The 24,729-nt window shown below is 37.3% G+C and overlaps 1 pseudogene; it reads left to right on the top strand.

Annotated features, from left to right (window-relative positions):
• The first annotated feature begins 3,050 nt into the window (after positions 1-3,050).
• On the top strand, positions 3,051-7,970 carry LOC125360588 (annotated as a pseudogene).
• Positions 7,971-24,729: the final 16,759 nt, after the last annotated feature.

A 24,729-nucleotide genomic window follows, 5' to 3' on the forward strand; every position in this document is an offset into this window, starting at 1 on the left:
CTGTTCTTCCTTCCCCCCAACCCATAGCAACTATTTTTATGGCTCAGAAATCCAAAACTATGTGACCTGGGTGTTGCAGCCCCTATAGAAGTTAGAAATGAACCATATAGTTGGGTGTAGTGAATCATGCCTATACTCCTAGATACTCAGGAATCTGAGATTGGCAGGTTCACAGTTTGAGACTACTCTAGGTAAAAACAGTTTATTAGACTTCATCTCAATCACAAGCTGGGTGCTATGGCCTGTACCTGTCATCTCTGCTATATTGGAAGAAACTAGCATTTTCTTGGGCTGGCCCAGGAAAAACAGGAAGACCCTGCTTGAAAACCAATGAAAACAAAAGAAAACAAAACAAAATGGTTGGTAGTATGACTCAGTGGTTGGTTATTTACCTGGCTAATGAGACTCTGAATTCAAACCTTAGTACCACTTAATAAAATGATAAAATGAGCCTTGTGTGCTAATTATCAGAAGATTGTGACAATTAAAAGAAATAAATTGATAGTTCTTCCCAGTTACTTGTTTGTCCTCAAACTTCTGGCAGACAGCCATATCCAATTTCATGATTACCTATTGGAATAGTAAAACCCAATACGTAGTTACTTATCTTGTTTCAAATTTGGCAATAAAATCTTAAGATGTTAAGCTGGGCATAGTGGTTTACGCTAACAGTGCCAGGAAGGCATTGATGAGCGTCTCTATTCATGGCCAGCATGGACAAGAAAGTTAGTAACTTATCTCAAAAACAAACCACAGTAGTAGTGTAAGTCTGTGGTTCTAGCTAGGTAGGAGGATACCCATCTAAGGCCAGCTTTGAACAAGACTCTACCAGAAACATAAATAACAAAAAAGGCTAGACACATGCTATAAATAGTAGAGCATTTGCTTAGCAGGCATTAGGTTAGGACCTAAGTTCAAATTCTAGTCTGACTGAATAACTAATTAACTAAGTAGATTTATGCTGAGGTATAGAAAAAAACCACTTCCACCCCCCAAAAAAAATCTATAACAGCATCATTGGTGTGACAAACTATAAAACTGCACAAAATATCAGAAGTAATCAGAGGATGAAGCATTCAGTTATAGAAGGATATGAATGATAACCATGATGTTAACTCACCAAGTGCTAGTGACAATCCAGATCTCTTGAAGTTCTCTTAAATGTATAGGTCAGTAACATAGCTTTGCAGGTGTGAAAGACCTAGTTTAGATTTCACATTTCATTTGGATGTGAGGGTTTCCGCAGGATTTCTATCCACCCTTTGACTGGCACTCAATTTGACCAGCCCAGATGATATACAGAAGCGCATTTGCTCCTTTTACCATTTCAGGCTTATTTGCCTCAGTCTGCTTCTGTGACAACCTTATCTGAGAAATCTAAACTATTTTTTAGTTATTATGTTGAATTGAAACCCCTTTGCACAACTACTAAAGGAGATTTTATATATATATATACATATATTAAATACAAGTCACTAAATGAGAATACTCTCTCTTCATATGTTAGAAACCAAGTAAAAACTGTCAGCTTTTAAATAGGATGCACTTCCAGATAATGGAACCTCTTTCTACCCCCTATTACTGATCTTTGGAAGTTCTTGATGTACACTCATAAGAGGAAAGCAAGAAAGTGTGTGTGTGTTTGTGTATGCGTGTTTGTGTGTGTGTGTGTGTATGTGTGAGAGAGAGAGAGAGTGAGAACCAACAGACCCAGCACAGTGACTGCAAAAGGGAAACAATTTGTAATCTAACTCTGTTTATAAAGATTTACATTCTTCAAAAATAAATAATAATTACACAGTTGTTTACTACAGAGCTAGACTGGAGTAGATCTTTCAGCCTAGCAGGCCTTGGTTTATATCTGCCTAACCCTAACCATCTAGATGATTGATGTGATTTTGTTTTATAATTTTCAATCAGTTTGGGCATCTTGTAGATATAAATTGTCCTAACACATGCTACAGAAGAACAATTATAGAATCATTTAGGAAAGGTAATTCTAGTCAGACATTCTCCACAAATACTAACAAGAGCACCTTCAAGGAGAGGAAGTGTTTGTATATAAGCACAATAAGGAAATACATTCTTGGTGGTAAGCTTACCTGGAAGACTTTTGTTAATATGACTTCATAAGTATATTTTGCCAAACATAGACACAGACACAACCTATGTCTCCTAATTATATCTGCATATACAGAATGTAGACTCATCTGCTAACCTACAGCTGGTGATCATTTCACACTTGACAGTGAGACTGAGCAAAGCAACTTTGTAGTCTTAAATAAAAATCATTTATTCATTTCTCTCACTAGTTGGTCCTTCTCACTTCCTGAACTGAATTTGGAAACTCTTGTAAAGTTTTAGATTTAGTTGTATGATTTAGCATGCGATATGAGAAAAAATTTTCAAATTTTGCCTTTCATGATGATTTTAGTCCTTTGTACATACTAAATGTATATACTGAAATGCAAAGTATACATCAAAACTTCAAGAACAGCAGCAGAAAAAAAAACTGCATTCAGGTTTGTGGCTTCAAAAATCAATCTCAATATTTATGATGAGTTTGATTGATTTTAGTTTAAATAAAAGATTCCATTTGAAAGTGATCAAAACAGCCAACCTTCATGGAACTAAAATATTCCTTATGGAGGACTCAAGAGTAATTATTTAAAATGGAATATCCTTTTAAAGTTACTTTCATAGAATTCTATTCAGAGATAGACACAAGAATAAAGTTTTCTAGCTCTGTTTTGTCAGCTCAATCCTCACTTTATTCTATGTAAAAATGATTTCCCAGAAAAATAATCATTGGCATAATTCACATTGCTAGCACAGTGATGGTTTAAGGAGATGCCTACTTAACCTTTGTCAAAAGGGTCTAATTGAGCCCACAGGAATGAACTCTTCATTTAAATAATGTCCAACTTAGTTGCAATTTGATTTTAAGGCCCATACATATTTTATATAAAGCACCAATGAATTATGATACAAGTTTATTGAGGAGTCTACCCATTGGATGATAAATGTAATTACATTTTGTATCTGTGTGGATGACTGACATCTTGAAGAGTTTGGTCCAAGTCAATCTCATCACTGCCATTTTGACTATGGGACCACCTCATATGGCAAGTCATTTTCATTTCTCTTTCTTTTCCAGTATTATTGGTAAGAGGAGGACAGAGGTGGCAGAGGTTATGACCTGTGGACAAATGTCTATTTAGTATCGGTGGGAAATACCTTCTGTTATCGGCAGCCTCCAACACTCAAGTGATCCATTCAGTATTTGCCTACAGGTAGTGTTTATCCTTTTCTTATTTAGCTCAAACCATTCTTCTTCAGCTATTCTTTCCATTGGCACCTCTGCATATTTATAGTTCAATGGGACTACATCAGGTACCTACACCTGACAGCATTTTCTTCATGTAGAGTGGGTAGTTTTCCAGCTCCTCTCTTGTCAAGTGTGTTTCAAGGTATATGCAATAGAATCATCGTGCCACTTCTAGTTACCTCAAATGGCTCCAAAGGGCTCAATTAGGGTTGGTTTCTTATATCTTTTTCTTAGCCTACCATACTATAGTCCTTTCAAACTCAGATTGAGAGGACCTTCCAATAGGCTTATGCAAGAAGGTAGAAGTTATGTTCTAGAGCTTCCTAATATCATGGGATGTGACAATGCATCCTGTATCCTCTACTATGGGTTTGGAAAGTGCAAGAGCAATGATGTGCTTTGCTTTTATTCTCTCGGAGCACCTTGCCAAGAACCATCTGTCTTACTCACGTTCCTCTCAGGGATCCACAGAAGGTGTTGAACCAGGGAAAGCATGCAAACACCCTTCTTTGCTGGAGCCTTTGTTGTTTGAGTGCAAGTCAGTGATTCTTTTCAAGTCACTCTTTTACTTTGCCTCCATGAAGTTCACTCCTTCTGTAGTTTTTGGCATTCATGATATATTGACTTAGGAAGGAAAGGGAGGGGAAGGACACCTCTTCAAAAGCTAGGGATAATGATGATCTCTCAGACCTTAAACTAGGAAACACTTATTATCTTTGACATATACTGCAGTTTCTGGATGATACAAGTCCCAATCAATTATTTGGTTACAGAAATTTCTGTAAATTAAATAGGAAAATAAAAACTGTGTTCACAGAGTAACAGCAACTGAACTTTACGTAGTACATTCAATTTTTCACATTTTTCGATTTTATTTTGTAGACTTAGTTTTTGTTTTGTATTCTAGAAGGAAATCTTACTGCCACTCAATACCTGAGAAATGTTTTCTTTTGTATTGAAGATTGGATTCCAGACCTTAAGCTTGCAAGGCGGGCACACTACCAACTGAACCACACCTACAGAGTGTGTGTGTGTGTGTGTGTGTGTGTGTGTGTGTGTGTGTGCTGGATGTGTTTATTGTGTGTGCATATGCCAGTCCTGGTGCTTAAACATAGGGCCTGGGCCCTGTTGTTGATCTTTCTTGCTCAAAGCTAACAATCTACCATTTGAGTCACAGCATTACCTCTGACTTTTTGCTGGTTAATTGGAGAAAAGAGTCTCGTGGACTTTTCTGCCTAAGCTGACTTCAAACTACCATCCTTAAATAACTAGGATTACAGCCATGAACCAGCAGAGCCCAGATATCTGCTGGTTATTTTTTAGATAAAGTTTGATTCCTGTCTAACTGCACACATATCCAGATCACAGTACACCTATTTTAGGTTTCCCATCAAAGCTAGGATAATAGGCATACTGAACCTCATCCAGTTCTTGATTGAGAAGGGGTCTCACATACCAAATGTTCTTATAAGTTTCAATTCCTTGATGTCTTGTGTCTCCTTATGTTACTCTCTTGATTACTGATGTTTTTATAACAACTTGCAAATCAGACTTTGTATTTGTGAACTTTCTAAATTTATTCATCTGCTGATGCCTTGGGATTTTCTACATGAATAGTCACATTCTCTACAAATTTTAACAAATGGCTTTCAAATTTGAAGATCTTGTCCTTTTGCTTGCCCCAGTGTATTGGCAAAGTCTTTCTAGGCGAGACTGCATATAAGTAAACAGAGTGAATGTATTAGCCTTGGTTCCAGTTCAAGAGAGCGACACATTCAATATTTAATCATTTTATACAATTCTAAGATTTTTACATTCTTTGTGAATTTGAGGGTGTTCACTTAAATTTTTTGTTGTTGTGGTAAACACACTTACCTTGACATTGAATGCATAATTCAGTGTGGTTGACTGAAGGTAGGACATATACAGCTGGTTCCTGGAGCTTACTTGGCTTAACTGAAATCCTAAGCCCCTCTGTCCTCCCTACCCTCCAATAGCTACCCTGTTGTCTCTTATGAGGAGCTCTCTTATACCTTCAAGTGGACATTTATTTTAAAAAAAGATTCCAAGTCTTTTATAATTGTTATCTGTGAGAATATTAGGCTAAGAAATAAACGCTATGTAAGTGTTTTCTCAATGGTATTTATCTAGTCTTAAGACTTTTCTCAATAACATTTAATATATGGTGTTTATTTTCTCTTGCCAAGTTTATGCTTCTAGTATTTTCTCAATTTTATAGAAGATAACAGTTGGATTTAGAAGATAAGGTGATTTTTCTCCAATCCAGTGAAGAAAAGTGTCAGAAATACAACATTTTAAGAGGAAATATTTCCCAGTACTCCTGCCCAAGAGATTTTACTCAGCTAGCACTTCTTGACTTGCTAGCTCTTAACCTGTATTGTTTGAGAATATAATTCAAATCTTCTTATATATCTCACTCGATATATCATCTTCTAATCTAAATCTATCATTACTTCTTATGTATATTTCTTACATATAGCTCACTTATAATAAGGAAGTAAGCCTATTCTGCATATGTACTGGTTTTGTCTATCTTTTTTTAGGGGGGTTACAACCTATAATGGCTATAGCTCTTTTGATCATATTATTCTTAGTCCTCTCACTGACAAGAGTTGTACATTCAGAAATATTTACTGAGTGAATGGTTAGTTCAGCAGTCTTTCAGGCTGGATCCTGTCATTCCTGTATCAAACATAGGAAGTAAAACCAAATTCCTAGCACACTTCAATAAATAGTTGAAGATAAAAATCAGGGTGAATGAAGGTTTTGTTTTGAAGGTTGCTTTAAGGCCTCTCTATATACAGTTATTGCTTTATGTAAATGAGACTGATATTTGACCTTAGGGTTTGTACTTATTTTGGTGGCATGGATTGTTAATATACTACTTGAGCCATACCTCCAGCCCAGAGTTTTGCTGATTAGTTTGGAGATAAAATCTCACAGACTTTTCTGTCTTGGCTCGCTTTGAACCATGAGACTCAGGATCTCAGCCTTCTGAGTAGCAAGGATTACAGACATAAGCCATGGTACTCAGACAATTTTTACACATACCATATACTTAAATATTTGTTTTGTTTTATGTCTTTGAAGAGATGAAAAAGACTAAGTTCCAAAAGCACAAAATAAATCTGTGTATTTTGTAGATGTACAAACTTGTAATTGAAATCACTGCATGGGCAAATAAGACTAAAACTTTTGTTACAATGCACCTGAACTTACATTTAATAACAATATTTTTAAAGCAAAATTTCACCCTATATCTAAAAATTTGCGGAGCCCCTTTCCCCGCTCTAGGGCTGCTGGGCCTGTGTGTAGAGCTGCGCTCTCGGGTCTCTAATCTTCAGGTTGGGGTTTGTTAAAGTTGCCAAGAATAAGGCCTACTTTGAGAGATACCAAGTGAAATTTAGAAGACAATGACGACAGGGTTAAACTGACTGCTCTGCTAGGAAACGCTTGGTGATTCAAGACACAAATAAGGACAACAAACCCAAATACAGGATGATAGGTCGTGTAGCCAACAGACATATTATGTGTCAGATTGCTGATGCACGCATAGGAGACATGATCGTCTGTGGTATAGGCTCACAAACTACCCAAGTATGGTGTGAAAATCAGCCTCACCAATGACGCCGTTGCCTATTGTACTGTCCTGCTGCTGGCCCACAGGCTTCTCAATAGGTTTGGCATGGACAAGATCTGAAGGCCAAGTGGGGGTGACTGGAGATGAATACAATGTGGAAAACATTGATGGTAAACCTGGTGCCTTCACTTGCTATTTGGATTCAGGCCTTGCCACTGGCAATAAAGTCTTTGGTGCCCTGAAAGGAGCTGTGGATGGAGGCTTGTCTATCCCTCACAGTACTAAACAATTCCCTGCTTATGATTCTGAGAGCAAGGAGTTCAATGCAAAAGTACATCGGAAGCACAACATGGATCAGAATGTCACAGATTATATGCATTACCTAAGGGAAGAAGATGAAGATTCTTACAAGAAGCAGTTCTTTCAGTATATAAAGAACAACGTAAGTGCAGACATGATGGAGGAGATGTACAAGAAGGTGCACGCTGCTATATGAGAGAATCCAGTCTATGTCAAGAAGCCCAAGAGAGAGGTGAAGAAGAAGAGGTGGAATTGTCCTAAAATGTCCCATGTGCAGAAGAAAGATTGGGTGGCTCAAAAGAAGGCAAGCTATGTGAAACTGTACCCTTTTTTCCCTCTTCTATTCTCTTCCTATGGTTTTACCCCCACTATCATTGTATCTCATCTTAGTACCCTGGATACTATATATATGTGTATTAGAACTAGGGAAGGGAAAGGGAATACCAAAATCAAGAGAGAAAGGATAAAAAGACAAATGATTCCAAAAGCAATACTTACAAAACCATATGGTTCACACCAAGTGTACAATAATGGGGGCTGGGAGAGAGGGCAAAGGGGAGGGGGGAGGAGGTAACAAGTTGAAAGAGAAATGATTTTACTGCCTTACATATGAAACTGTAACTGCTCTGTACTTCACTTTGACAACAAAGGAAAAAAATAACTAAAAAAAAAAAAAAGAAGAAGGCAACCTTCCTCAGAGCTCAGGAGCAGGCTGCTGAAAGTTATAACAATTTTCTATGAAGATTTTTTTTTCAGAATGACAATAAACCTATTGACAAGCAGCTAAAGAAAATAAAAGTTTGCAGAGGAACCCTTGTTGTATGAAAGAATTCCCTCGAATAAAGAACCTACAGAAACTAAAAGGAAGAAAGCTTTTAATTGTTGCAATGAAAAGAAAACAATGCCTGGGCAGGTAGGTGTATGCTTGTGGTCCCAGCGCTGGGAAAGCTGATGCAGGAAGACCCAAGGTTGAGGCCAGGCTGGAGACAATCCTGCCCTCTGCCCACTCCACTCCCCCTATGCCCTGCAAACAAAAAAGTGAAAAAAATTTAAATTTTGACTTCTATGACAAAAATAATACAGGCAGAAGAAGGAAAAGAAGAAGAGGAGGAGGAGAGTGGAAGAAGAAGAAGAGGGGGAGGGAAGAAGGAGGAGGAGCAGGAAAAGGAAGAGGAAGAGGAAGAAGAAGAAGAAGGAGGAGGAGTAGGAGGAGGTGGAGGAGGAGGAGGAAGAGGAGGAGGAGGAGAAGGAGGAGGAGGAGAAGGAGGAGGAGGAGGAGGAAGAGGAGAAGGAGGAAGGGAAGGAGGAGGAGGAGAAATAATGAAGAATTGTGTGTGTGATCTTGATGATGATGATGGTGATGGTGGTGTTGGTGTTGGCGTGTGTGTGTGTGCACACGCGCATTGTAGATGACAGGGCAAGGCAAGGTGGTAGGGAATAATCATCTTAAAAAAGATCTGTGTTTGAGCTGAATCAAATCATCCTTATGATTTTTTTCCTAGAGCTTTGTCAGGTCAAACAATGGTGCAAAGGCCTCTGCTAGGAAGTGAACTTGGAATCTTCAGAAGACAGGAGGATGGTGGGTTCGGATCCCAGACATCTGCTGAAGTGAGATAAAATGAATGAATTCTAGAGGAAGATGAACGAATCCTAAGACACAGGCATAATTTCCAGCCACCACTCAACCTCGGGCCATGGCCAGAGTTCACATTTTAAAGGGGAATGGAAGCAGGATGTGTTTCTATCTTTCTTGCAGATCCAAACACTGGTAGTAGACACTTACAGTCTACAGAGCTGCACTGGCAGAGGCATCATGAAGAAAAGCCTCTCAGATGCCACTGGAATCATTTTGAAGACCCCTGAGTCAAATATTTCCACTACAACCATGAAAATGCTAACTACATATTAGGTTTTGGACCACTCCTAGAAGTTATTGGTTATGTCTTAATTATGATGGGTCAACATGAATATGCAATCATAACTGAGAAAGCAAGAAAGAAGTTGAAAGATTGACAATGAACTGACAAATTTATTCAACATGTCCTTAGAACAATTATGATGTGGCACTAGAACTATTATAAATGAAATAATCCAGTCCATTCTAGGAGGGAAGAGAGAAAAGTACATACATAGTGAAATGTCAGGGAATGTCCATGCTCTGGGGAAAGAATAAAGCAAGAGAAGAGAAAAGGTCGTGTGGAAAGGGGCTCTTTACAACCATGATCAACGAGACCTTGTTGAGAAGATAATCTCAGAATGGACATTTGACTGGAATATGGTTGAAGAGGGAGGGAGGAATGATAAAAATACTCTAAACCTGAAACCAAGTCTTTAAAATCAAAACCCCACCCTTTGGCAAAAATTACCTACTGGTTATTGTGGTCAGAAATTCTACCAAGAGATTTGTAAAGATTTACAATTATAGTTACAACCTCAGTAGGTAAAAATAAAATGCCATCCCTTTAATTCTAATTTAAGGTAATTTAATTACTTCTGGTTTTGTTTAGGAGCTTCCAATCTAACCAGTCTTTTAGAAGCAAGTAGATTTTTAGAATTTTTTCTCTCCTTCCCATTCCTTTTTTTTTCCCCAAGGTGGTACCAGGTTCTGAAAAGGCTGACTACACCCTGGAGCTCAGGCCTCCAGGTTTTCTGCTGACTTTGCCTTTGTATCTGACTTGGTCCTTTCAGAGTTCCCTGCTGTCTTCTCCTCTGACTGAAAGTTAACAATGTGGCGGCCCCTGGGAGTAGGGCCACTTCTCATAATGACAACGTTCACTCTGCAAATCCCTTAGGGTCCACTAGTCACTCCATTCTATTTCAGTCTGGTCTTTTCGGCCCGCAAGGCATGGTCTCCAGAGCCCTGGGGAGCTCCCAGCCAGTACTCACACCTAAATTCTCCACAGGAAGGCAGGAGTGTTTAGTTTTCATCCTGCCGTATGGTAGAAAAGAAAGACTCAACTGGAAATGGCTGGATTGGGAGTCTTTTTCTTCAGCCCTAATTCTCCTTCTTCCAACTGCACCAATACATGTTTATTTATCAATACATATTTAAGTGAGAAATTACTGTTAGTATCAATTAATCCATCTATTGCATGTAAGTGCTCAGAAGAGCCAAAACAAATGTTCATTACTCATGATGGCACAACATGAGAGGCAAAACACTTTTTAAAACTATATTTTTATTAAGTAGTTGAACAGAGAGGTTACTATTTGATCAATCAGTTTAGGAGTACAATGCATCTTGATCATTCATAATTTCTCCCCCCTCCATCATTCTCCACCATCCTTCCCAGTCTAATCCTTCCACTCAATTTTTCTAGTTTCATTGAATATACAATGAGCATTATGACTTTATTCTCCTCCTGCCTCCCTTCTTGTCTTCATTCGTCTACCCTACTCTTCATATCTCCCAGATACTTTTCAAGTGCCAGTTTCCCAATAATTCATTTTGCTGGGCTGTGAGTTCTTTTCTAAGGAATTTTACTAATTGCATTCTTCCCTACAAATACCATACTTGTGTTAATATCTGTGTGTACAATTTCATACAACTCTGTGTGTTTGCTTGTATTTATAAACTAGTTCTAGTTTCCACATAGAAGAGACAACATGTATCCTTTGTCTGAGAGGTAAAAACACTTTTGCTTGCTTTGAACTCTGACAGAGATTTGGCTTAGAAGATGAGTAGCCAAAGCCTGGAGGATTCAAGCCACAAAATGAGCCATAAAGAAGGGCTCTGTAGACCTGTTGAACAGGAATCTGGCTCAGAGTGCTGTGTGAAAGGCTCACAGAGGTGATGTGTGAGTGGGAATTACTTTAAAGTAAGGGGAAGCCATTTATCTTGGGCACCCATCCCTCTTGATGGAAAAGGAAACCAGAGCATTATAAATCAGCATGGATAGAGGGATTAAATGGTGGTGTAGAAATCCCATAAGTAGATAGAATGGTATTTTTTCAAATACAACATTGTAGACACACCTGTTTATTTTGGCTTTCAATAAATCTGGCCTTTGTGTTCTGGGACAGATTTTGGGAGGGTTGTTATCATTACTTGCCAATAAGCAATGTATTAGGAAGAAGAAAATTTAATTAAAGGGTGTAGTTATTCCTTGTAGAATTAAAAAGTGAAACATAGGTGATATTTATTTTTTTAGATGAGGCATACATTTGATGAAATATCAGTGGTAAAATGATAGCTATTAATGGAGACAGTAGCAAACTTTTAGACTTTGTCAATAAATATCTCAAGTGTGTCTGTCCACTTTGAACCACTGGGTTGAACAGCCATTATCAAGTTGTTGACAAATAACAACACTTACTCTCCCCAAAGCAGCAGCAGCACTTAATAATGTAAAAGAGCCTAAGTAGAAGGATGTGAATAACTAAATGCTTATTTTATTACTTGGATTCTCAAGCAGAAATTGCAATGCAAAATCGTCAGTTTCAAAGTACTTACATGTGTAATTGATAACCTTCCTTTTCACTACACACTGTGAATTCAATCTAGGTTCCTGTTTGGTTCAAAAGATGGAATGTTCAGATAGATAGTGATGGTTGTAGAGAAAGAGGAAATTTTCTTTGCCTATCAGATTAAGATAGATCTTTTTCCAAAGAGGGAAAGTGTGGAAAAAAATAATTCCTTGTACACAGTTGGAAGAAATGTAAACTAATGCATTCACTATGGGAATTTTTTTTAAAACCCTAAAAATTAGCAGGCTATATTTCATTCTTTCTCTAAGAACTGTGAAATAACCAAGTGCCAGTGGCCTGTGCCTGTACTCCTAGCTGCTAAGGAGGTGAAAATAGAAAGAATTTTAGTTAAAGGCCAACTTGGATGAAAAAGCAAGACCTAACCTCAAAAATAACTAGGGCAAAAGGGCACTCAATTTGATAAGCAAGTGGGGTGCCCTCAATTCAAAACCTCAGTATTCAAAACAAAATTATAATGTAGCCAATAAAACAAAGATCTTTATGCACATTATTAAGATAGAAAAATCTAGGTTTTACTTAATTCTTCTAAGGCTCACTTTTAAATCAACAACATAGTTAAAAATAATTACTTCTCACTTGTATGGTTATTTAGATGATTAAATTAGCTAGTAGATACAAAACATGTTGACAATTCCTGAATTGTTATTATTGAATAACTTTGGTACTTTTGTTAAAAATATGTTGGTTCTACTTACATACACTTATTGCTATAACTTCATAGACTTATTTCTATATAGGCATTTTGTTGCATTGTCTGGTGTGGCTACTCCTGTCACAGCCTGTCTTGTTCATTGCAGCATTATAGTTAATGAGTTATACCTTCCATCTCATTCTCATTTCCCCAGTTTGAGCTATTCTTTTTTTTTTTTTTTTTTTTTGCCAGTTCTGGGGTTTGAACTTCAGGACCAGGCACTGTCCTTGAGCTTCTTTTGTTTAAGGCTAGTGCTCTACCACTTGAGCCACAGTGCCACTTGCAGCTTTTTCTATTTATGTGGTACTGAGGAATTGAACTCAGGGCTTCAAGCATGATGGGCAAGCACTCTACCACTAAACCACATTCCCAGCCCTGAGGTATTCTAGATCATCCACATATTCATGAAAAAGTTTTAAATCAACTATGATGATCTTCAAAAAAGTTTTCCTGAAATCAATACATTTGAAAGTCATACATGGACCTTTGGTAGACTAAATGTGCCCTTCGAATTCATATAGATTCCAAGTGGTTTGTGCTCCTATTGAGACTCATTCTTACCTAGAGTTCATGTTCTGAATTTGAAATATATGCATATCACATAGTTCCTAAGTGTCGGGTTATGATGCAGATGTCTGACTGTAGATTTAGAAACTGTGTGGTGGATGGTGGATGGTCAGAGTAGGTATAGAGGTTTTCTAAATTAGCAATTACATGAAAAAACACATTGTTAATAATCACTTTAAATGTATGCATGCTTCTTAACTGCATGCTGTATATGCTACAACTACACAGTGTTGTCAAATTAAAATAAGTAAATGTACAAATAAACAATTATTTGAATCATATTCTGCGTAATGAAAACATTAGAGAGAATAAATTTTGCCTATACCAATGATAAGATACATTTTATATCTCCTAAATTTAGTTTTAAACGTTGACTCATTCATCTATAAGAGCCTATTATCTTGACATCTATAGATATTGAACGTTAATCTATCCATTGCCTTACCACTGAAAGCCTTGGCCTTTCATGCACAACTGGTGATCAGTGGCAGACAATGTTGAAGGGACAATTTTGATTTATTGCTAATGATTGATTTATTGACTTTTGACCACTGCTAAGGGTATCACCATGGAAATTGAAGAGCTTGCTTTTTAAAAATAAATTTAATTTTATGGTTCCCCCAAAGTCATTCCCTATAAAGCCTTTCATTTACTGTCTTGTTGGAGAGAAATTTCTAACAAGCCAGCAGATAGTTTGCAGTAGAAGGATTAAGAAGGTATGGGTTATAGAACAGTCATCTCAGACTGCAAGGACTTGATCTAAGTTTTTACTGCCCTAGAGTTTATGGAACTGGGTTTAGGGAAGCAGACACTAAAATAGAAGTTAGTGGCATCAAGCATCCTTGGTAGGCACACATGGTGTCTTTGTGTATGTGTGTATATGTGTAGTGTGTGTATGTGTGTAAAGATCTGGCTAGTGAGCATTTTGAAGTTTGAAGTTTGTCCTTTTACTATAAATACAGTAGTACGTATATTGAACTTTTCATAAAATGCCAATCTCTGACTGATTTTTTTTCCCCTGCACAATAATTTAGTTTGGGCCTAGGAGTCAGACAGAGGAAATCTGACATCTATGCAAAGTGGATTGTTCGTGGCACTTCAAGATGTTATGATCTCACCATTTTACTCCCAGTATTGCCTTATAACAGTCATTGGATTCCATAGCTTTGAGTCTGTTTTAGTTAGGCAAATGATAGATACTGTATCAAACAACCTTCAAATCGCAATGATTTAGCATCATCATATGTATTTCTCACAAAAAAAAAATCCTACTGTGTGTGTTCCTGGTAGACCATCTTCCCTTAAGAAACGATTTGGAGACCCAGGATGATTTCTTGATATTCTGCCACTGAAACACATGTCTATCACTAGGAAAGTCTCCATGCCCGACAGCCAGAAGAGAAGAAGAGAATGTAGCCATTCATATGATAGAATAAACCCGAGTGATGTACTTTGTTTTCCCCTCACATTTCACTGTGGTGTTCTAACCACATATGCACAGAAAACTGCACAGGAGGTAGAGAAATATAATAAAGATATATGCAGAAAGGAAAGGAGAGGTGGGTTACAGGCACAAACACTCAGGAGCTATTAGAATTAAGCCTGCCCTGTGCCCAGATCCTACAAAGCTGTCCATTTATAATAAGTGAGAAATAACAATGTTCTTTGATGCACCACTGGTAGTTATAAGGGATTGAGTACATACTTGCTGGAAAATTCTCTTGTCTCTTCTATGTGATAAATCTGTTTTGTTTTGCTTTTAATTTTGCTTGTTTGCAATCAGTAAACAACAGAACCAACCATGGTATTGAAAGTTCACATTTGTTTCAGTCCTGCATAATTCTGAGAGCAAGCTTCTCATGATCTATGTGGACCCAAAACAAAACAAAAGAAAAAAACCTATTAGATTTCCCCTCAGGGCTTAGGAACACAGATAAGGCAATCTCCAAGTAAGAGGTTGTAGAAAAACTGCAAGCACTAAAATATTTCCAAGGCCTCAAACTTGAGGCCTTGTATTCTGTTCTTTTGTTTTCTGTTTTCTTACTCCACTGTTTCCCAATCTCTCTGCCCTTTCTCTTCATGCCTCTGCTAGACCTGTGAGTTCTGACATTAATCACCTCTCACCTAGATTTCTGCAGTGGTTCTTACAGGGTTCGGCCTACAGACCCGCCCCTCTCCCATCTCTTCTCCCACAACATTGGACACACACGGAAAAAGCAAATCTGTACATCTCACTATCCCCAGCTCAAATCCTTCATTCAATTTCTGACTGGATAAAATTTTTATTTATTTGCTCAAAACTCAAAGCCTTTCAGTGTGTGTCTCTTATTTATGTAACCATTTTCCCTCTGTAATTAATATATCACATATTTACTCACCTCTGTCTTCACTTTTTCTTATTTTTTTTTAAACTTTTTTTTTCTGAAAACTTCCAGTTACTAGACTAGTCACTTCTTGTTAATCCTTCTTACTTCAGCTGACAAGCATTACTCCTCCTCCTGGCTAAATGAATGAAATTATGATTGAATGTGGAATAGGTGTTGATTATAGTCACCTGCCCAAATGCTCAATTTTCTGTGGCCAAGCCACATTTTCCAAATTGGATTTGAAAAATGTGTCACAGAGAATGGTAGGTGATTAGTTCACACGAAGGTGTGAATTAGACTTTGCCTTCCTGGGACTCATTATATTTTTTCTGAATGGCATTTCAAAAGGAAGCCCAGAAGTGCATTGAGTCCTGTCTACTCTTTTACAGTTTCTATCAAAAGAAGAAAGGCATGGACTCTGGAAGTCATAGGCAGATATCTGTTGTCTTCCCAGGTCTATCTGAAGGCTGCTTTCTTAGAGAGGGGAGTGCGGCCATTGGAGAGAATGAAGGTGGCCTAATGCCTCAAGTCATTTGGCATTGAATCTGGAGGGGAAGAGGTAGATTTTACTGTAATTTCTAGTGTGTGTGTGTGTGTGTGTGTGTGTGTGTGTGTGTGTAGCATTGAATAGGGAAAATTATACCTGCTCTTATCTATTCTGCACAATGAGACGTGAAAAGTGTCCAGGACAGTAATAGCCATGACAAGAAAAAAAGAGAAGTACTGTAAAACTTGCAGGAGCAATGTCAGAAAAAATGCTTGAGGTTGTTTGAGATAACCAGGACAAAACTGTGTTAACTTGCTTTGAAGCAAGGCAACTAGAACACTGCCCTGTAGTCCTACAGATGGGTTAATAATGGACCTGGAAGCAGAGCTGTGAAGGGTGGCTCTAGGGGTGACTGAGAATCATAAAAGCACAAAAAAGGCAAACAAATCATGACAGCCGAAGAGGTGTGTTGAGAAAGCAACAGACCACTACAAAACACCCCAAATGCCACCAAGAGTGGCATATATAATATGGGATTTTGTAAATATTGCAAGAGGAAACAGTAATGATTTATTTGAAAACCTTCACAGTAGTGTCTTTTGCGAAACTAACATGTTTAGGGAGAGTTATGATGCAACCCATGTAATGATTGTACTTTGCTGCATTCTTTTTTAAGTTTTCAAGACTTTGGTTTTTCAGTTTTCCTTTGAAAGCTGTGCTTAGACTGTTGCTTTAAGAAATGTTTTTGCTGTTACTGGTTCATTTTAATCTTTCACTTTGTATTAACAAAATCAAAACCAGCACAATTAGATACTCCTGATTCTGATTTGTTTTAATACTAAGAGAATGTTTGCAATGGTACCAGCAGTGGGGGAAATACTTCAAGCTGTGGTGGCTGCAACACTGGAGCTGGAGAAGCAAACATCAAAAGACAGCTTGAAAGAAAGACCAGAAACATCTAAACCAATAATTCTTTACATTTGTGTTTTTTATATTATTGTCATCTTCACAATAAAAAGCAAGAGGGTTGTGTAAGAAAAAAAGATGCTTGTAAGCTCATTGCAATCGTACAATTTAAAATGAAATCAAAAGCACTTTCTCTGTAGATCTTACCATGGACAATCAAGCCGTAACTTAAAGAAAAAAAAAAAATCAGTGACTAGAATACACAGGCAACACTCAGTGCCCAACTGTCTGATTTTATTAGAACAAATGAAAAAGAAAATGAGCAAGACTCAGAAAACAGGATTATAATTAAGCTACATTGATTCAAACGCTCACTTCATCTGCTTATATATCAGACATCCTGAACAAGATTGAAATGCTCAAAACAAGACCGGGGAGAGATCTGCAAGTGATAGTGATTTGGCCAGAGAGGGAGATAAATGAAATAAATAAATGAGTCTGAAATATCACAGCGGCCAGAATCAACAAGAAGTGGCTGCCATCTTCCACATGCAGCTGACTATCTAAATTATGAAACATCCAATGACTTGATTACTCACTGTTTATTAACATTATTATTATTGCTATGACATCTACTCAAATCTTGGAAATGGAAAAGCAATGCAAATGTCCCTTTTATGCTCCTACGGTGTTACCTGGCCCTAGTGCCTTTGATAAGGATTTCCTTTTCATGAGATATTTTCATGAGATATATTAGATTTTTTTCTTTCACCATTCATGTAGATTTCCCATTCACTGAGATACAGGAAATGTTTGTCACTATAATATATATATGTGTATATATATACATTACATATATATAGTTTTATACATTTTTAAGTAGCAGAGAATATTCATTGGCATGCTGGGAAATTTTTGAATTTCTGGGTGATAAAAAGTGAATTGAAATGATGTGTTGGGCATCAGCCAGATCACTCTCCATCCTGCTACCATTCTGTATTCTCTCCTCTCATCCTCACCTTTTGGAATATGGTGGCAGCATATGTGAAATAGAGAGAAAGCCACAGAGAGAGCAAGAAGTAGAGAGACAGATAAATAGAGAGATTCAAAGACACACACACATGCACAGATTTTAAAAGAACACAGACCGTTAAAAAGATATGTCATCTTTTACATTGAATTCACATTGGCCTTGGAAACAGTTTTCTGTATGAAAGGGCATTTTCATTTATACCGTGTGCCCTGTAGTGGGGACTTTCCTGACAGAGCTCCCCTCCAGTATTTGTTTGAGCTACCAGAGCTGAGGGAGAGACCAAAATTTCTAAAAATCTAACCAACCCTAACTTTCCCCCTTCCTTCCCTCAATCTCATTCCTGAATCACAGCATCATTCTCTACCATCGAACCAGTATCTGACCAAGGCTGCTGAAAATGTTCTGGGTGAAAGGGATAATTTTTTGTTGTTATTTCATGTTATAATGTTATTAAGTTCAGAACGCTTCCTTTTGAATTTTATTAAAAAACCAGAGTGAGCATTTCCTTTAAAAGATTCCAGAATGAGCCAGTTTGAATGTCAAAAACCTTTCTTTGCTTATCAAGCATTTAACCATGATAAATAAAGGATCGGCTTTTAAGTCCCTGAGCTAGCATACCTCAGTGACAGCAGAAACTTCAAATGGCCAGAAAATAAGTTTCCAGCTCCAATAAAACATTTCCAGAAGAGAGGATGGTATTATAATCACAGCAGATAGCAAGCCACATGGAGTAGCTGGAAGAAGGGAGGATAATGAAGGAGAAAAATGCAGAACAATGAAGAAGTGTCCAGCTGGGAATATGGCCTAGTGCAAGAGTGCTTGCCTTGAATACATGAAGCCCTGGGTTCAATTCCTCAGCACCACATATATAGAAAATGGCCAGAAGTGGCGCTGTGGCTCAAGTGGCAGAGTGCTAGCCTTGAGTAAGAAGAAGCCAGGGACAGTGCTCAGGACAGGCAAAAAAAAAAAAAAAAAAAAAAAAAAGAGTGCTTGCCTCCAACAAGACCAAAGACTAGCTACAAAATATCCCAAATTTCCAAACATTCAGTTACAGTGCTGCCTTTTCTCTTCTGCAGCATTCTGAATTCTGATATATTGTTTAAGAGAGTTTTCTATCATGAATCTTAGCCTGACCACACAGCTTAGGAGTGGGTGTCCACTTCAGGATAAAGGGGATTATACATCAATCATGTTATTCAAATGAGGCCCTAAAATGGGTATCATATAGTGTGTTTGTGAAAATGATTGTTGGCAAGGAGAGCGTTTGATTTTTAACCAAGTCAAGCAAGAGATCTAAAACTTAGATAATCAAATACATTTTTAAAAACATAAAGCTTTCCTTCTAACAGAAAGCTTTCCTTAGATGCATAATGAAAAAATCTTAAAACTCGGTATTAAATTATTATCTGGCTTTATGTTCTTGTGGCCACCTAGTCTAGTGTAGGAGTGACAGTTTAACAAAAAAAAGCTAAAGTCACTTACTGGGCCTTCCTATAAATCAGACACTATGTGCTTTACATATCTTACTAACAATTTCATTCTCATACCCTTTTTAAGAGGAGAAAAGAAGTTTCCCAGCTGAAGCTGTTTGCCCAGCTTCAATGATTCAGCATCAAAACTGTGATCCAACTGTGCTATTCTGCCAGAAGTGAACTTCTTACAAAATCCACTTTGACTCATTTTATAGCTCAAGAGATTCACCTCAACAGAGCCCTGAGAAAGCCTTTCTTCCTCCCCATTTGTCTTGATTTGCTTAGCCATGAAGAACTCAAAACAGTAACGCCAAGAAAACAGTGTCTAGGTCATTTATTGGCAACGATGGGTTTTGGTTTACTGCTTCCTGCTACTCATTCTTCAGCTCCTCTGAAGGCGGCCAGTGAACGCTGGCACTGGCTTCTCTTTCCAAGTCCCAGAGATGGTCTTGTAGCTGGGATTGAAACTAGCAGCTCCATGGTGACCAGGAAAAACAAACGAGCCCCAGAGCCCATACCAGCCCTGGGAGCACTTGCCGAACAGACTTTAAAAAGGAGTGAACTCTGCATAGTTCCAGAGTTCCATCTGGAAATTGGCACGGACAGTACCATGAACAGTATGTCTTCCCTGCCTCTGGAAAAAAAAAAAAAAAAAAACCCTAAGAATTCTACAGCACCAGGCAAACGTTCGATCACGCTAGACCCCTTTCAGACACACGAGAGCTATTTCAGTGGTGTTATAGATGCTTATTTAGTGGGTGGAAATTCTCAAGCTGGCAAAGAGGTGAATACACTCAAGGCCCCATTTCCGGGTCAGTCAACTGTTAAGGTGATTTGGATCTGTAAACTCTTGCTTCACAAACCTGTTCAGCCAAAGAGAGCATCTTTGGCTTTTGAGAATCTAGGAATTGGCTTTGAGAAAATCTGAATGTCTTAGGTAGGAAGAACAAGGAAATAAAGAAGTCTCTTTAGAATATTACTTTACTTGGATGCTTGATTAAAAAGAGGTCTTGGAATTTTTTAAATCTATATATTTTATTCTTATTGATTAATAATGCTGGGAGGGATGAGGTAACAGTACAAGAAATGTATCCAATGCCTAATGTATGAAACTGTAATGTATGAAACCTCTCTGTAATTCAGTTTGATAATAAAAAATATATATATATAATAATAATGCTGGGAGGCACACCAACAGCATACAATTAATACTTTGCTAAGCCTTATGAGTTTTCTTAAAGGAAAAAATGAATAATTAAATTACTCTTGAGGTATCTTTGACAGTGAGACCAGATGCTCCGCTTAGACATGGAACACTGGTTCCATTGATTGGTAAGGAGAGAGTGAGAAATATGAAGAGAGAATCAAAGAATAAATAAGGAGTTTGAAGTATCAAGAGATTCAACAATCCAATATTGTGGAATAGTGTTGGGAAGTCAAATTTTATGTTTCAGTAGTATTTCTGTAACTTGCTAGAAGTCAGTTCAGTCTTCCAGATCCCCAATTCTCCTAAGCCCTGGAAAGCTTCCCAATGACCTAGCAAGAGTTAGGAGGGAAGATGCGATGACACAGATACCTTTGAGGACTGTACTCAGAGAACTAAGTGCTAAAAATGGTAGGGGAGGTGAACAACGAATCCTAGGCTTCTTGAGTATTTCTTGTCTGTAGAAATAGTGAAAAAAATTAAATGAATTATTAGCAGTTTTCTTTATTTTCAACTGAGAACAAAATATTTATATTTGTTTCTTTTTCTAGATCCCACAAAAATTATTTCCACCTTTTGACCATTAGGTTACAGAACCTGAAAAAGCAGCAGGCTCACTGAACTTAGTAGGTTGGTCGCCAGACATTTTTCACCAAATGCTGTATTCTTGAAAATTTCTAAGAAACCGTTCCCTAAAAGGTAAATACTTATTTATAGTACATACACTGAATAAGTAAAGGTAATTAATGTTTATTGTGCATGAGAGTGTATGCCCTTTGTTGGGGGCAGTATTTGAGTTCGAGCTCAGAACCTGGTGCTTGCTAAGCAAGTACTTTTACTATTTTAGCCAGGCCTCCATCCCCTTTTGCTTCAGTTTTATATAGATAGGGTCTCACACTTTTGCCAGGGCTTTCCCTAGACCTCAATCCTGGAAAATGTCTCAGGAGCTTTAGGTACATCTTTCCAAGAGGTAATTGAGCAGCACCTACAAACCTTAAGTAAGAAACATAAACATCCACACATGCTTTAGACTTTACTAGGGGTTTATATGTATATTAACATGCATTAGTAAAAATTCATGTATTTTAATCCCACATTACAGCAGTTAATAATGCACACTATTGCTAAATTGTAAGCAACCTGCCTAATCTTGGGCAACACCCATCTAATTATTTACAGTAATGACATTGAGGGTACTACTTGTAAAAACAGTAACTACCATTTTAATCAGTACTTGCTGAGTGCCAAGTATCAAGCCAGGCAATTACATATTTTAGCCCTTATACTATTCCTAGGTAGTGGGTTTATAATCATTTTTTATAGAGGCAGAAACTAAGGTTTATAGAGGGATGAATTAGGCTTAGAGTGGTTGAATGATTTACCGAAGGACATACAGGATTTAGTATCAAAGGAAGAATAAAATATCCTATGCCCTGTAGTTTCATATTCTTCCTCAGAAAATGTTAATTTAGCAGAAAATATGTATTTTTTTTCAATCCAGAGTTCTCTTCATGAAGTTTTCCTGTCTGTCTACCATCAGGATAATACTATGTACTGTCTACTATCAGGATCTTTTGTGCTTCATTTGCTTATTGGTTGGTTGGTTTTGTTTGGTGTGTTTTTTTTTTTTTTTGTGTTTTTTTTTTTGAGACAGAGTTCAGGCTGTCCTGGAACTCATGAATCTCCAGCTCCTGCATCCCAATGGCTGGGATTATAGATGTGATCTATGTGGCCTTCCTAAATCTTCACAGTGCATCTGTTGCTCCTGTTAACAATGAAGTAAATTCCATGACTCATCCAGAATGACTGATTTGCATTAGCATGTAAATGAGTGCCACCTGACAGATCTGTTGAGCACAGAAGAGAGTTGGGTACCAGAAGTTTCCTAGGAACCTAAAGGTTGTGAACATGCCAGAATACAAAATAGAAAACATCAGTACTAACAGTATAAATGCTATCCATTTCCACCATTTTCCTTAGGCCAAGTCATTTTCCTCAAGCCAAGTCTATAGGGAAAAAAATACCTAGTAATACATTTTATATTCATTTTTCTTCACTATCATTTGTCTTTCTGTGTGAGCTGATGGTCACCCTAGGCTTTCACTCTTCTAAAGGCTTTACCAACAGGCCATCAGCCTGCCATGTTCTCTGCTTGTGTGGTTTCTTTAAGATGTGTCATCAATTTCTTCTGGGCCCTGTTTGTTCCCTTTGTCATCTGTCCACCGGAAGGGTTCTTCTAATTTTAGTTCCAAATTAATTTCCTTTCCTGCAAACCTGATGTTTGTATTACTCCTCTTATAAATTATTTACACAGGAAAAGATGAATCATGAAATTGAAGCTAAAAATATTTTCATGTGTTTTTTTTTCTTTTTCTTTTTGTAATGGATTCATTGATCATAGCTTGCTCCTTACACATTTTGTCCTTTACAATTAGCTTTTGCCCATACATGTGGCTTTCTAGGCTCTGTGATTGCAGAGGGAAGGATAGTCTTTCCTTTTACATTCACCTATCACATTCAACAACTAGCCATTAAATGACCTACTGTGGATCAGTAATGAAAGACTCAGCTGAGGATATCAGAAAGAAAAGAGGAACTGTCTGTACTGTGCAGGGCTTTCCTAGATATCACAAAGAGCCTTCTCTCTATATAGTGATCGGCCCTTTGTGTTACATGGCTAGCTTAAAGGAACATGGATGCATATCTTGTCTGACCAAGGATATCTGGCTAGAGCCATCGGTTTCATGTCTTCTGTGGTTTAGAATTTAGATGAAGCATCAGAAATGGGGAGATGTTTGAAGGACAGAAGGAGAGACATGATAAGTTACAGTTGCTCAAATACTTTGGATTTCATATCAGTCTTAATTCAGTACTGTACTCTGTGCTTCTGACTACAAATATAGGTTGGGAAATTCATTTAATGTCTGTAATTTGAGAGTTTCTCTTGAAATAAAATAATGTTCACTGTCTCATACATTTGCTTTGAAGTGTAGGTAAAGGAATTCATTAAAAGAGTAACTTGCTGTATATGAAACAAATGTTTACTCTTAAAATGATTATAACTTCAATTAAAATGACTAAAGAAACAGTTCAAATATACCGCTGCTTGTGTCCTGGTACAACCCTTGGGAAGCTTTTAAATCCAAGTTCACTTTGTCATTAACACTTTTTTGTGTCTCTACCCTTCTTTGTGAAGAATAATAATGGTTTTGTTGTTATTGTTGTTGGCATAAATTATTCATGTTTGACTTTTGGTTCCTCAAAACTAAAGAACAATTGTAGATCCAAGAAGGTAGTAGAGTAAAACTTAAATTTTTCTTCCCATTCCTTATTTTCTTATGATTATCATTATTATTCCTTGTGGGCATGTTTATGAAAAAATAAATAATTCTGCTGTCTTCACAATTTATCTAATTTATATCTACAATTTTTTGTATATATACATTGCATATATGTATACACACATATAAATGTATGTGTGTAGTAACAAAATTCATAAACTTTTGACACAGATGCCAAAATAATAAATAAAATGAAGAACATTAAACAAAAAAGCAGAGATGGAAACTAATATGTTTTCCATTTCAGATTTAGGTATCATATTATTACATATAACATCATGGTATGTATAATTGGTAATAACTATTTAGCTAATAGATAAATTATAGAAAGATAGATGATAGACAAATAGATTGACAATATATGGATAGATACATAGGTAGATAAATTTGATCTTGCTTGGAATTAGAGGTTTCTATGTACTTCAATTCCACAAAAGCATTATATTATTTAGAAAGGGAAACATATCACACCTTCGTAGTGATCCAAATCTGATTGCTGAGCCAGGTACCCCTACTTTATGTCAATAATCCTAGCTATTCAGAAGCCAGCCCAAGTAAGAATGTTTGTGAGGCTCCTGTCTCCAGTTAAGCACCAAAAAGTGGGAAATGGAGGAGCAGCTCAAGTGGTAGAGTACTAACCTTGAGCACAAAAGCTCAGGGACAGTGCCCAGGTCCTGAGTTCAATCCCAGGACTAACACGATAAAACAAAACAAAACAATTGAAAAATATGATTGCTTTTGAAAAGAGGAGGGACAGTGTGGATGCATGATTCAAAACTAGGTAAAAATTGATTTTTACATTCTAGAAGGGACACAGAAGTCATTAAATAATATCAACCACAGGTTATTCTTGCAGTGCTGTGTGAAGTAGATGGTTATGTTCTATTATGATTTTTTTCCCTAAAAGTATGCTTTTTCAGTAGCTTCTAAGAATGAAGAAACCAT

This window comes from Perognathus longimembris, chromosome 12 (assembly GCF_023159225.1).
Source record: "Perognathus longimembris pacificus isolate PPM17 chromosome 12, ASM2315922v1, whole genome shotgun sequence".
In the NCBI taxonomy this organism is placed as follows: Eukaryota; Metazoa; Chordata; class Mammalia; order Rodentia; family Heteromyidae; genus Perognathus; species Perognathus longimembris.